The sequence below is a fragment of the Gymnogyps californianus genome, chromosome 15 (assembly GCF_018139145.2).
Source record: "Gymnogyps californianus isolate 813 chromosome 15, ASM1813914v2, whole genome shotgun sequence".
In the NCBI taxonomy this organism is placed as follows: domain Eukaryota; kingdom Metazoa; phylum Chordata; class Aves; order Accipitriformes; family Cathartidae; genus Gymnogyps; species Gymnogyps californianus.
In genome coordinates, this window is record NC_059485.1 from 9,860,596 (window position 1) to 9,872,316 (window position 11,721).

The following is an 11,721-nucleotide window of genomic DNA, read 5'->3' on the forward strand; positions in this document are numbered from 1 at the left end:
CTCACCCTGCTTTAAACACCTCTTTTGGGGTGAATGCTTTTGGGAGAACAGCCCAGCGAAAATAGCCCTGAAAAGCTCTCATGAGCATTCACTCTATAGGTCACTCCTATCCTTCCCGTGGCAATAAAGCCAATATTTGAGCAGCTGTGAAAAAAGAAAGAAAAATTGCCTGGGTTTGATTGAAAATCAAACTGTGCCAGGTATTTTGTTGATGCAGATGTGATGCATTTGAATGTGACATCTCTGGCAGTGACATAAGCTGCTTTACCAAATATAAGGCTGTCAATATATCACTTTTCCAATACAGATAAATAAATTTTGGTGATGCTGCACTGAAAGAAGGTGAGGATGGGGGAACAGGGACCTGCTCTGAGCTAATAGCCCATCGCTGAGAATATGAATGTTGAACTGGCGCATTTCAGGCTGTTTTTCTTCCCTCTGCCCAAATCAACAGCGGTGAGTCATCACGGCAGACGGTATCAGCTGCCACGGTGTTCGCAGCGGTTCATAGTGCAGGCTGCCGAAACCTGCTGCTTTCCTCTGCTGCTGACAGGAGAGGGACTCTGATCCTGGCCATCCTCAGCACCAAAACGATGATCGCTCAATGGAAATGTGGTTTCAGGAGCCAGAGACCCTACATTTTATTTTCAGTACCAAAAGAAGCGGTGCCCTGCTCCCGTGCTGGGATGACAGACTGCGAAAGATTGGGCAGAGTCCATCCGAGTGGGCGCTGGGGAAGAGGAGGCGTGAGACTGGTGGCCCAGTGCTCCTGCCTGGCAAATCCCACAGATGCAGCCCCCCGAGGGTCTGAGTGTCGTGGTACTGTTGTGATAGTGATACGGGAACTCTGCAAGACGTAGCAAAGCAAAGGTCTGGTTTTAGCCTCCCCCCCCCCCACCTGCACTTTGGCCACCCCTATGCCACCACGGCTGCTGCCAGAGCATCCCTGCGGATGCAAAGGCAGTGTTTCCCCTACCCTACCCCAGCTCAGCAAGGATTAAAGCAAAGGGGAGCAAGGGCCAGCTGGGCTGTGCCGCAGCACCCTTTTGGTCTGCGCAGCTGAGTGCCTGTCTCGTGGAGTTAGACACCTAGGTGTCCTGGCCCAGTATGAGTTCAAGATAGCTCCAGGGCATGTCCCCAGACCCGTGACTGGGGCTCCCCGCATGCACCCACTTGCACAGGGCTGGTGCAGGGTTGGTGGGGTCCAACTCCTTCCCCACGCGGAAGGCCAACAGCATCCTGGCTTGTATCAGGAATAGTGTGGCCAGCAGGACTAGGGAAGTGATCGTCCCCTTGTACTCGGCACTGGTGAGGCCACGCCTCGAATACTGTGTTCAGTTTTGGGCCCCTCACTACAAGAAAGACATTGAGGTGCTGGAGTGCATCCAAAGAAGGTCAACGAAGCTGGTGAAGGGTCTAGAGAACAAGTCTGATGAGGAGCGGCTGAGGGAACTGGGGTTGTTTAGCCTGGAGAAAAGGAGGCTGAGGGCAGACCTTATCGCTCTCTACAATTACCTGAAAGGAGGTTGTAGTGAGGTGGATGTCGGTCTCCTCTCCCAAGTAATAAGCAATAGGACGAGAGGAAATGGCCTCAAGTTGTGCCAGGGGAGGTTTAGTTTGGATATTAGGAAAAATTTCTTCACCGGAAGAGTTGTCAAGCATTGGAACAGGCTGCCCAGGGAAGTGGTGGAGTCACCATCCCTGGAGGTATTTAAAAGACGTGTAGATGTGGTGCTTAGGGACATGGTTTAGTGGTGGACTTGGCAGCGCTAGGTTAACGGTTGGACTTGATGATCTTAAAGGTCTTTTCCAACCTAAACGATTCTATGATTCTATGATTCTATGATTCTATGATCAGTGCCTGGGGCTCGCTGTGGCCTTGCAGATTGGAGGCACTGCTCAGCACCTGCTCTGCCAAATCCACCACTGCCCACCCCAAAACCTCCTGGCTGGTGGCTCCAGGAGGGCCAGCGTGGTGCTTGGCAGGGCAGAGCAGGCATCCTGGGGCAGTGCCAGGGCTGTACGGGCCGTGCAAGCCCTCTCTTCCGAGCCTGCACATGCACATGGCCAGGGACTGGGGAATACCTGGATTTCTCCAGGAAAGCTGCAGGACGTGGATGTCACTGAGCAGCTTTTCCTGAGCAGCCTGATGTGATTTAGAAGGAAAGCAGGAAAGCCTCAGTACTTGTAGTCATTTTCCAGGCTTGACCAGTGCGGCTTAGCAAAATGTCAGTCCGTGGCTGCAGCCGATCGACAGTCCTTGAGGGTGCAGGTACATACCCACAACACCAGCAAAAATAGCAAATGGTGAAACATGCTGGCAGGACCTGGGAAGATTGAGTTCAGTTTGCTACAGAAGGAAGTATTTCAGTAGCTTTTCAAGGTCAACAGAGATGCCCTTTTGCCTCGGAAGTCCTTGTCACCACAGCTCCTCTCTGCCTCTTGCTTGGGAATGGAAATGCGGTTGAAGTTAAAGGAGCAGAGCTGAAAGCTGCTGCTTCAGCACAGCCTGGGCTTTGCCCTGCAAAAGCCCCGGCTGCTCAGCTCAGGCTTTGAGGAGAAGATAAGCTTCTCTGCTGCCCAGGCAGCTCCCTGCACACAAAGCAATGGGATGCGGAAAGCGTGAGCCTGCATAATCATCGCTATTAACGCCATCAGCCCAGCCGGTCTCCGAAGGCGTTCTCCCTTGAACACCAACCTCACAGATATTAATCAACCAGCCGGGCAGATTAGATTAACCGGATTTCTGCATCCAAAGCTGATGATGATGTCCACTGATTGGAAACCACTCCAGAGCACAGGCAGTTAAATAGGAAGGTGTTTCCTATTCGTGCACAAGCTTTGCTCAAAGGAGATAAGGATGCATAATAAAAGAAGGCAGAGGAGACATGCAGCAAGGCTGAATTAGCAAGGAGTTTGGTATGCTTTTGGTCTGATGGTTACTGCAGCCTGAGGAATTTGCTAATTAGCTGTGTGGGACAACTAATTATCTTGTCAACCAGTAAGTCAAATAGTAATTCAGTTTAAGCACACTTTTTTTTGCTATTTGGAAGCATATTTGGCACTTCGGCATCTCCGTGTGTTGTTGCGGTGCTGCACAGGCTGCAGGTCATTAATCCCCCTGGCTCTGGGGGAAGGTGGGCTCACGACCACCCATGGCCTCTGGGGTGACACTGCACGCAGCCTGCTCGCTGCTGCAGGAAAGCAAAGCAGGACAAAACACTGGGGTTTGGGTTTTTTTGTTTGTTTGGGGTTTTTTTTGCATCCCACAGGACCCTGAATTACATCTCAAGGATGGGGCCAAAAGACAACCCCAGAGCAAACAGGAGCTTTTAGACTGCTATATGGGGGCAGTGGTCCACAAGGGTCAGAGCTAGCTGGAAAATAATAGCCTGAATGTTTTTAATAAGAGACATATGTCTGAGCAGTACAGAAACTTTTGTCTTAAGCAGGTGCTCTGGTTACCCCAGGCCCTAATTTCCTCAGTCTTGTACGCTTCTCACGTGAGTATCTGAAGCTGTGTGCACTGGATGGGGCAGAAATTAATAACTGGAAAAGGCATTTTTTTCCACATAGTTGGTAAACATTTTAGTCTGTGGGCTTAACCATGCTCTGAGTGATGCCAGAGTAAATCTGAAGTTCATTTAATTTATTAGAGTTACTCCAGGTGTAACGAACTACAGAATTCATTCCTGCATCTGACAAGGGATCCATGTCCTGGGCAGGAGAAGAAAATCCAAGATCAATGCTGCATTTTCACCCATCAGTGTAAGAGTTATCTCCCCCACCTCTCCCAAGCCGAGAGAAGAGGAGGAGGTTGCTTACATTATTCATGAGCTGGGTCCTAATAAGGCTAATCACCAGCTAATTAAAGTCCTCCTATTAGCTATCCTGTGCTGCTTTGCCCTAACGTACAGCATGGGGAATTCTTAGCTGAAGAAGCTGAAACAATTTCTTTGGAATACATTCCAAAATTAATTTAATATACGATGTCTGCTGGGACTGGGTGAGTCAGAGCGCTGTGATGGGACTGTGAATGTGCTGCAATTTATTTGTACTGAAGTTTAAATAAGATTGATGGAGCCATAAAAACATTATTGAAGAGACTTCATGGTGGAGCCTAGGGGGAAAATAAAGCACAGCAACCGGCTCTTGGTTTTGTAGCATCCTCCCACCTCACTGTGGGGTTATGATGGTGGTAGGTCGTCTTCGTCAGCTGGGTTTGGATCCACAGAGAGCTGTGGATGGCTGTAGGCTGGGGTGGATGCCTGGGACTTGCAAGAGTTGCCAAAGCTCTGCAAGGAGATTTCCCAGGAGATGAGAGACGGCCTGTGGAGCTGTATCTAGTAGAAGTTGAAGGTCAACCTGAATTTTCTGATTTAGATCTGAGGTTTTGTCAGAATTGGCCTTGAGGAAGAAGGCTTGCAAACCTGGTGAGGTCTGAGGCCAGTGTGGTGGGGATAACTCGGTGGGGACGTGGAGGTCCCAGCTGATTTGAGCTGCAGCTCCTGAACAGCTGAGATCCTCAGACTGGCCCTTTTCAACTGCAAATTCGTATTCAGTTGCCTCCTAATGCCTTTTACGAGCAAACACACAGAACACTGGTCCCAGGAGTGTTCCCTTCCCTTTCACCCACTGAGGACCTGAACATGCCCCAATGGTCAAAGGGTAAAAATGTTTGGGTCCAAAGGACGCAGGCAAAAGGCTGGATTTGGCCAACTCACCGCTCCCCTGAGCTATTTTTTTAAAACATCCCACAAGTGGAGAGCTGGAATCTCCTCCTGTATTCCTTGAAAGAGTGATAGGAGAGTAGACCAGAAGAAGCTGTTTGGCTGCCCGGATGAGTCAGGGCCATGGCAGGGAAAGGTGTTGTGGAACAGAAACCAGAAAATCCAGAACTACTGAAGGTTTTGGTGAGAGTTACTGGTGCTCAGACAGTTCAGAGATGGCTTGGGATGCCGTAATACCTCTTGGAAAAGAGCATTCATGCTCCTACAGGAGAAACCAAACTCTGTTGCTGGCTGCTGTGCCTGGGAGAGTCTTTGCAGCAGCAGGTGACCACAGTTAGGAAGGGAGATGCCTCGAGGGTCTGGGCACCCCTCGCTGAATCTGAGGCTGTCCCTCCACATCCCTTTTTCTCCAGGGCAGCTGAAGCTGGCTCCCCCCTCCTCACCTGACTCCTTCTCAGCGGTGCCAGTGCCTCTGCCCGCGGCGCTGTGCAACGAACCCCACCAGCAAGCTCTGCCAGGCTGGAAACCGGAGACTGCCCATCTGCCACAAACGCTTTTGGAAGCAGAGCAAAAGAAATTGGATGGATGGTATAACAAAACTACAAAGGATTATTGGCTTTGGTTTGCTTTTCAAAGATTAAGAAGCTCTTTCAAGTGTCTTGGGCTTTATTTATCACCTAGATATAGACCAGCACAGGCAAGTACATTTATGGTGCAAGATATCTCTAAAGGTCTTTCTTTATACTTCACAGCTGTGAGGTATCAAACCCTCAGCTTTTTAATGATAATTCAGTCAAAGTAAGCTGTAAAGAGGAGCAGCAAGTATATGTGGAGCTGTGGCAGTCTGCAACCACAGGCTGGGCGTCTGTGGGCTCTGGCAGCTCCGCTTTCCCAGTGCTTGTCATGCTGTCACATCACCGGCATGCTTCAGCAGCAGGGATGGCCCAGGAAGGGTAATGAAAAGCCTGCTGTAAAATGTTTACAGGTATCCTATTTTGGCTGAACCTTCTCCATTTGGGTTTGTAGAAAGGTTTAGTGGCGGCTGCTGCCTTGAGGTTTTCAATGCCGCACGTGTGCAGCTGACACGTACAATATTTCTCACTTGGAAATCTCTTTCCAAATGTGCTGAGACCTCAGCTTCAGGGCAAGAGCCAGAAAGACCCACGACACACCAGGATTTCAAGCCAGGATATTTCTATCGTTGCTGGATAAAAAGCGCTGAAGCAGAATCCTTCTGAGTAATTCAGAGTCTCCCTTTGCAACTGGGTGTGTGAGTCATCAATACGTTAACACATACTCATTTTAGTAAAATCTGGTATTTGTTTCAGTAGTAGTGTTGATGTACAAAAGGCATTGAAATTAAGTGCTGCATGTTAAAGATCAACTAGCTTTTACTCCCACTGAAAACGACATTGGTATTTGGAAGACATATGTGCACCCACGTCCCCACTTACGCTCGCCGGGAAATTCATGGCCCTCTCCCCAGCTGCAGAGAGGCCATTTCCTCTGCAGCAAACTCAAAACTTTGGTTTCTAGCTCTGCTCTTTCTCCATTTGAGGATGTTTTCATGTGCAGGAAGGAAAGTCCTGGAAAGAGTGAGCGGGTCAGTGCCAGCCTGGGAGCCGCCTGCTGTTCTTCAGACCTTGCTCCCTTCTCCTGGGGCTTATTTTGGGTAACCAAAGGAGCCGATTCACATCATGTGTGTGGGCTGCAGGTGGAAACACATCATCTGCCGTGAGAGCTGCACCCCTGGGGTCATTAACAGCAGCTTAAGGGGAGAAGGGGAAGCACCATCACAGGTACCTCCAAGGAAGTGCTGTGAGATCTGGTGCAGAGGTTTGGGAGGCTGGTACCAAGGGCTTTATGCTGCTTTACCAGAAGAAGAGATGAGCTAGGACAAAGTAGGGTAAACGTGCTTGCCTGGGTTACCAGAGATACTGAGTTAAGCTTCTCCCAGTCCCCATGGGCATCCCTATGTGGGTGGCATGGGGCCCTGCTGATTGCTGGGGTGCTCCTCTGCTGGTTTGAATAGCGAGAATCTGAGCTGCTGATTTTCTACTCAAGCAGCTTTGTTTATCAGTTCTCTGTGATCTTGGGCCACTGTTTTAAAAGAAAGTGGTATTTCGAGGAGCAAAACACATCTCTCAGATGCATTATTTAACGCAACAGTCATCCTTAAACGTGGGGTGGCACCTGCCTGGACTTTCCTGTTCCTGCAGCTGGTGTTGCAAGGAGGTGGAGGCGGCTGTTGCTCAATGCCTGTGACTACCGCACCCCTCCCTGCCCGCAGCTCTCATAGGGAGCAGGCACCCTCCATCACACCCCAGCCCTACTAGAACCCGGGGTGGCCAGCACGGGGGTCTGCGTGAGCAGACCTGGGCAAAAATAACCCTGGGGAAAGGGGGTCAGGGGGCTCTTTTCAGCCTGATAATTTCCCTGATGTGGTTAAGAGGGCTGAAGAGGGGCTGCTGCTCATGGAGGAAGGGTGTGCTCAAGAAACTTCTTGATGCCAAAAGAAATGCCTGAGAGGTGGTTGCAGGTGGCAGTTGTGCTGGCTTCAGCCATCATTCAAGGCTTATAAAATGAAAGAAACCAGCACAAAAGGGAGGTGATTCTTGCACTGGATCAGTTCCCTGGTGTGATTTGCACTATGCCTCCCCAGAAAAGGTGTACTGGCCCAATTTGAGCAGGACTGAGCTGGTGGGGAGAGGCTCTGCCCTTGAGAGGAGGGCAATGTGCTGGGGACCAAACAGGTAAAACACAAGGCTCCCTCCTGCCACTTCTCTCTCTTCTGGACCTAGAAACTCAAACACTGCTGCATAAAGGATATGAGCACCTTTTCCTGTGTTTTGGCTTATTTTCTCTTCCGTCCCTGTGTGAAGACAGATGCAAACTGAGTTTGGTACAGACTAGCTACAAAAGTGATTTCAACTGCCGAGAACAACAGACTGGAAAGACGGAGGGACGCGCGTGCTGTGCCTCTTGTTTATACTGAAGTCATAGATGTTATTTGTCATTTCCAATCATGTGTGTGACTTTGTCAGTTTAATCAAATTGCTCCTTTTAACACAAGATTTGCTCAGGGGCTCCTTTCCATTCCTTCCTACGTCAGGCAAGGACCCAGCGTGGGCAAGGCAGGGGAAGGCCTTCCCGATGCCCTGCAGCCTCCCCAAAGGGCTGGTGGCCAGGGATGCTGCTGGGGGCCTGTGCCCAGCTTCGGGCGCAGGTTGGGGCTGGATGCACAGAAGCAGCATGTTGGGGGCTGCCAGCCGTGCTGGTCCCTGCCGCGATGCTGGTCCCCGGGGAGGCCCAGAGGAACTTGCCCGGTCATCGAAGGCGTCTGCAAGCGACGGCAGGGAGGGCAGCAGTAAGAAACTTGACGTCACCGGCTACGGCTGCTCGCTCTGTCTTGCCTGCCGGGGACTATTTTTAGCATTATCTCAAAAGTGCCTCCTCGCCGGGGTTTAGTTGCCTAGCAGCCGCCTCGCGGCTGGCATGATTAGGATGGGAGCAGGCGGTTATTAATGCACACGTGCGGAGATTACCTTGCGGTTTCCACCCAGTTGCTGCCCGAAAACCTAGCAGCTCTCGGGTGTGTGGCGATGGGGATTTTCTGCCCCCGGGGCTGATCTCCCCTGCATGCAGTGGTGACAACTCCCACCAGCCTCGGGGGGCTGCCTGCATCCCCTGTCCTGGGCTCACCCCTCCGGCACAGCGGACCCCTTCCCTCTGGGTTTGCTCTGTTTGGGAACAGGCATCAAAAAAGGGGCTCAGGCTCAAAATATGCCTCTGTGGAAGTCCCCAACCCGCAGCCAAGAAAATGCAGTGCATAAAAGATTGGCAGGATGCTTTGTTTTTATTCTTTGGTGAGCCATTTTACTTTCAGATGATCTGTTTTCTCTGACATATATAGAATTGCATGTTTCTAAAACTGCCTACCAGGATTACTGGTGTCTGAGACTGGAATTATGTTTGTTGTCAAGTCAGTGATACCCTCAGTCATAATTAGGGCTCTCGGAAGACAAAGGGAGTTATTTTCTCAAATTGAAAAGTTTGGTACTTAAATTATATCTGCTCAAATTGATTAAATCAAATTGCTGAGCCACAGATAACTTTATAAATAAGTTAAACTGAAGAAAAAATTCTTTTAAGTCTCCATGGCCTGACAGGCTCCTTTTAAAGCTGGAAAATCCTGAAATGAGCTACTGTAGGTAAAAATACAATACACAAAAAAGACTTTTAGGGACTGGTTTCCAAAATGGCTGAGGCCCCAGCTGATGTGCAATTGTAAGCACGTCCCAGCCACTGGCAAAGTGATGTCTGCACATGGAGACCACTGCAGCCTTCCAACAGTCAGAGTATTGCGGCTCCTCCGCAATAACTAGTAACTCTAGGAGTTACTACAAGAGGTTATTTAGACAGCAAAGTTGTCCTTCAGCCTCTGCTCAGGGATGGTCTTGCTCAGTGACGGTGTTGGACAGTGCCTCTTGGGGATGGCCACTGTGCAGAGGGACAGCCAGCATGGCTCAGCCGAGTGCCTGCCCCAAGGAGCCTCCAAAAAGGGACAGACAGGTCTTGGGGGTTAGGTGGCAAAGAAAGACAGGGGCTTTTGTGGATGGGCAGAAAGGGACATCCACCACCTTAATACCCTCCCTGACCGTGGTCTGGCCCTCAGTGCTCTCTTTTTTGAGCTGTTGTAGAACAGGAACTTCCTCAGCAGGGCCCTAGCTGGGGACTGCAGCCCCTCATTAGTACCTTTAATCCTTTTCAAATTCCAGGATAGTGGCAATAATATTCCTCAAGAGTGATCAAAAGCTTGCACATGGACATGGAGCAAAACTGGATATTGCACAAAATGAAAAATTGGGCATAATCTTATAAACCAGAAAAATCAGGCTGAGGCTGTGTGTGCCTTCTGGGGCACATCCTATTCCTGCCCGCTCAAGACCCTCAGGGACATGCTGTAGCTCCTGTTCCTGCACTCACGTCTCCTCATCATGTATGGCTAGATAAGTCTGGGAGTGCATCCAAGCTGGAGAGCAGTGATGCAGAGCCACAGGTCTCTGAGCACAGGCAAAGGAGGTATTGGGAAGGGGAAGGCAGTGGGGGGGTGTGGGGAGGGCTGTTGGGGTGGGAAGGTGCTTGATCTGGGCAGCTGAGGGAGGGAACAGAGGTCTGGGATCTCCTTGATAACCCACTGCCCAGTTATCAGGGAGGGACGTGTCATTGCAAGGACAGATGCTATTTCAGGAGCGATGCTGTTTGTGAGACAGAAGGTCTCCGTCAGGCACCAGGGCCTGAATGCTGCTGGCAGGAGAGGGTTTCTGCTGCGTGTCAGAAGCTGCCAGGAGGAGTCCTGCAGCATCAAAACCAGGGATCAGATTCCTACTCAAGGGAAGTGATCTCTGAATATCACCCCCTGTTTAATCCAAGGTAGGTTATGCTGCTGTGTGTTGTACGTCTAGGATCTCATCTGGAACATCTCCACACCCCTCCTAGGCTGTGGACAGGGATAAGAGGTGGGAGCACTAGCTCCCAGCATGAAAGCCTTGCATGCATACCTGTAGTCTTACAGATTTAGCATAAAAGGCAGAAATCAAGTATGAATTCAGCCTTCTTTGCCAGCTTGGTCCACAGATCATGCATTTTTAGAAGGCCATCCTACATCCTTCATGTAACTAAGAGTTACGGGCCACCACTCTTGATAAATGTCAGCCAAGAATTAAGTAGGGTGTGGGAATGGGGCAGTCAGGCATTTCTTGCAGGTGGCAGTGACACCAAAAGCCTTCCCGGTGGCCTGTGTTACCACCCAGCTAGCTGGCAAGCTGGAACAGCGCTCAAACAGTTTGAGGAAAAGTAAAATACAGTACTGCACAACAGAGGAGGCATTTTGGTCTGGTTATGGTTGGTGCCCTAGAGTAATTTTTAATCACTTTAAGATTAAATGGCAATTCTCGAGCTACTGGAAACTCAGCATTTCAGGAAAATCGTTCTCTTACAGCATGCTTGAGTGATGGAGCTGTTTCCTCTTTTGTTCTCCCTTTGTACTCTTTAACTGATGTACAGTAAAGGATGTAGAGCCAGTTACTAAGCTGTTTTTCCTGACCAGCCCTGGGAAAGGTGGATCTGGCAGACAACAGCAGCAATGGCCTGGGAGTCCTGGCCAAAGCAGCAAAACGCAGGTGCATGTTTCTGCCATGGTCCCGAAAAAGCGATGGAGAATCGTGTACCGCTGTGCCTGTGCTCCTGTTCCTCTGCAACTACAGCCGGCTCATTTTTACTGTCTGGCACGTGTCCTGGCTGAGTCAACCCAGTGTGCACCCAACTGTCTGCACAGGCATGCCCCGAGGTGATGCTGGAAAGGTTATTCCTTGGCTTTTTGCTCCTATTAGTCATGTTAGCGCTTGCGCCTGAATTGATTATTTTCAGACATTATGCAATGTTGAAGTGTGACGTTAAAGCCCCTTCACCCTTGTGAGGCAGTGTGAGAGCAGATTTGCGTGCTTTTCTTCAAAACAGCTAAAACTATAAACCCGTGCATTTGCAAAAACAACCCCTCGCTGGGCCTTTTTACGTTTTTAATGAAACACTTTCTGCATTCAAATTCCAGTTGCCTCTCGCTCTGTGCGACAGTGCCTTCGCTCTGCCACCTGCTGCCAGCTGCTGCGAACATTGGCTTCACTGCAGCCAGGTCTAGGCCTTGGGGATTTTTTCTTTATCGTAAAATAAATTTGAAATAAGAAATAATATTTAGGTGTTTTAGGGCAGAGCTTTATCCTACTTGTTTGCTTCATGCTCTTTACTTTGGCAAGCATGTCAAGAGTGGGAAAGGAAATGAGTGTTAACATTTGTCACACATTTGGTAATATTGCATATAGAAAACTAAATGCCAAATGTACATATACCATTTTAGAAATAAATCCTTCTGGCAAGAAAAGGCGTTTTCTACCCAATTATGTGGCCTTTTTGATGTAAATGTTATGAATGTGTG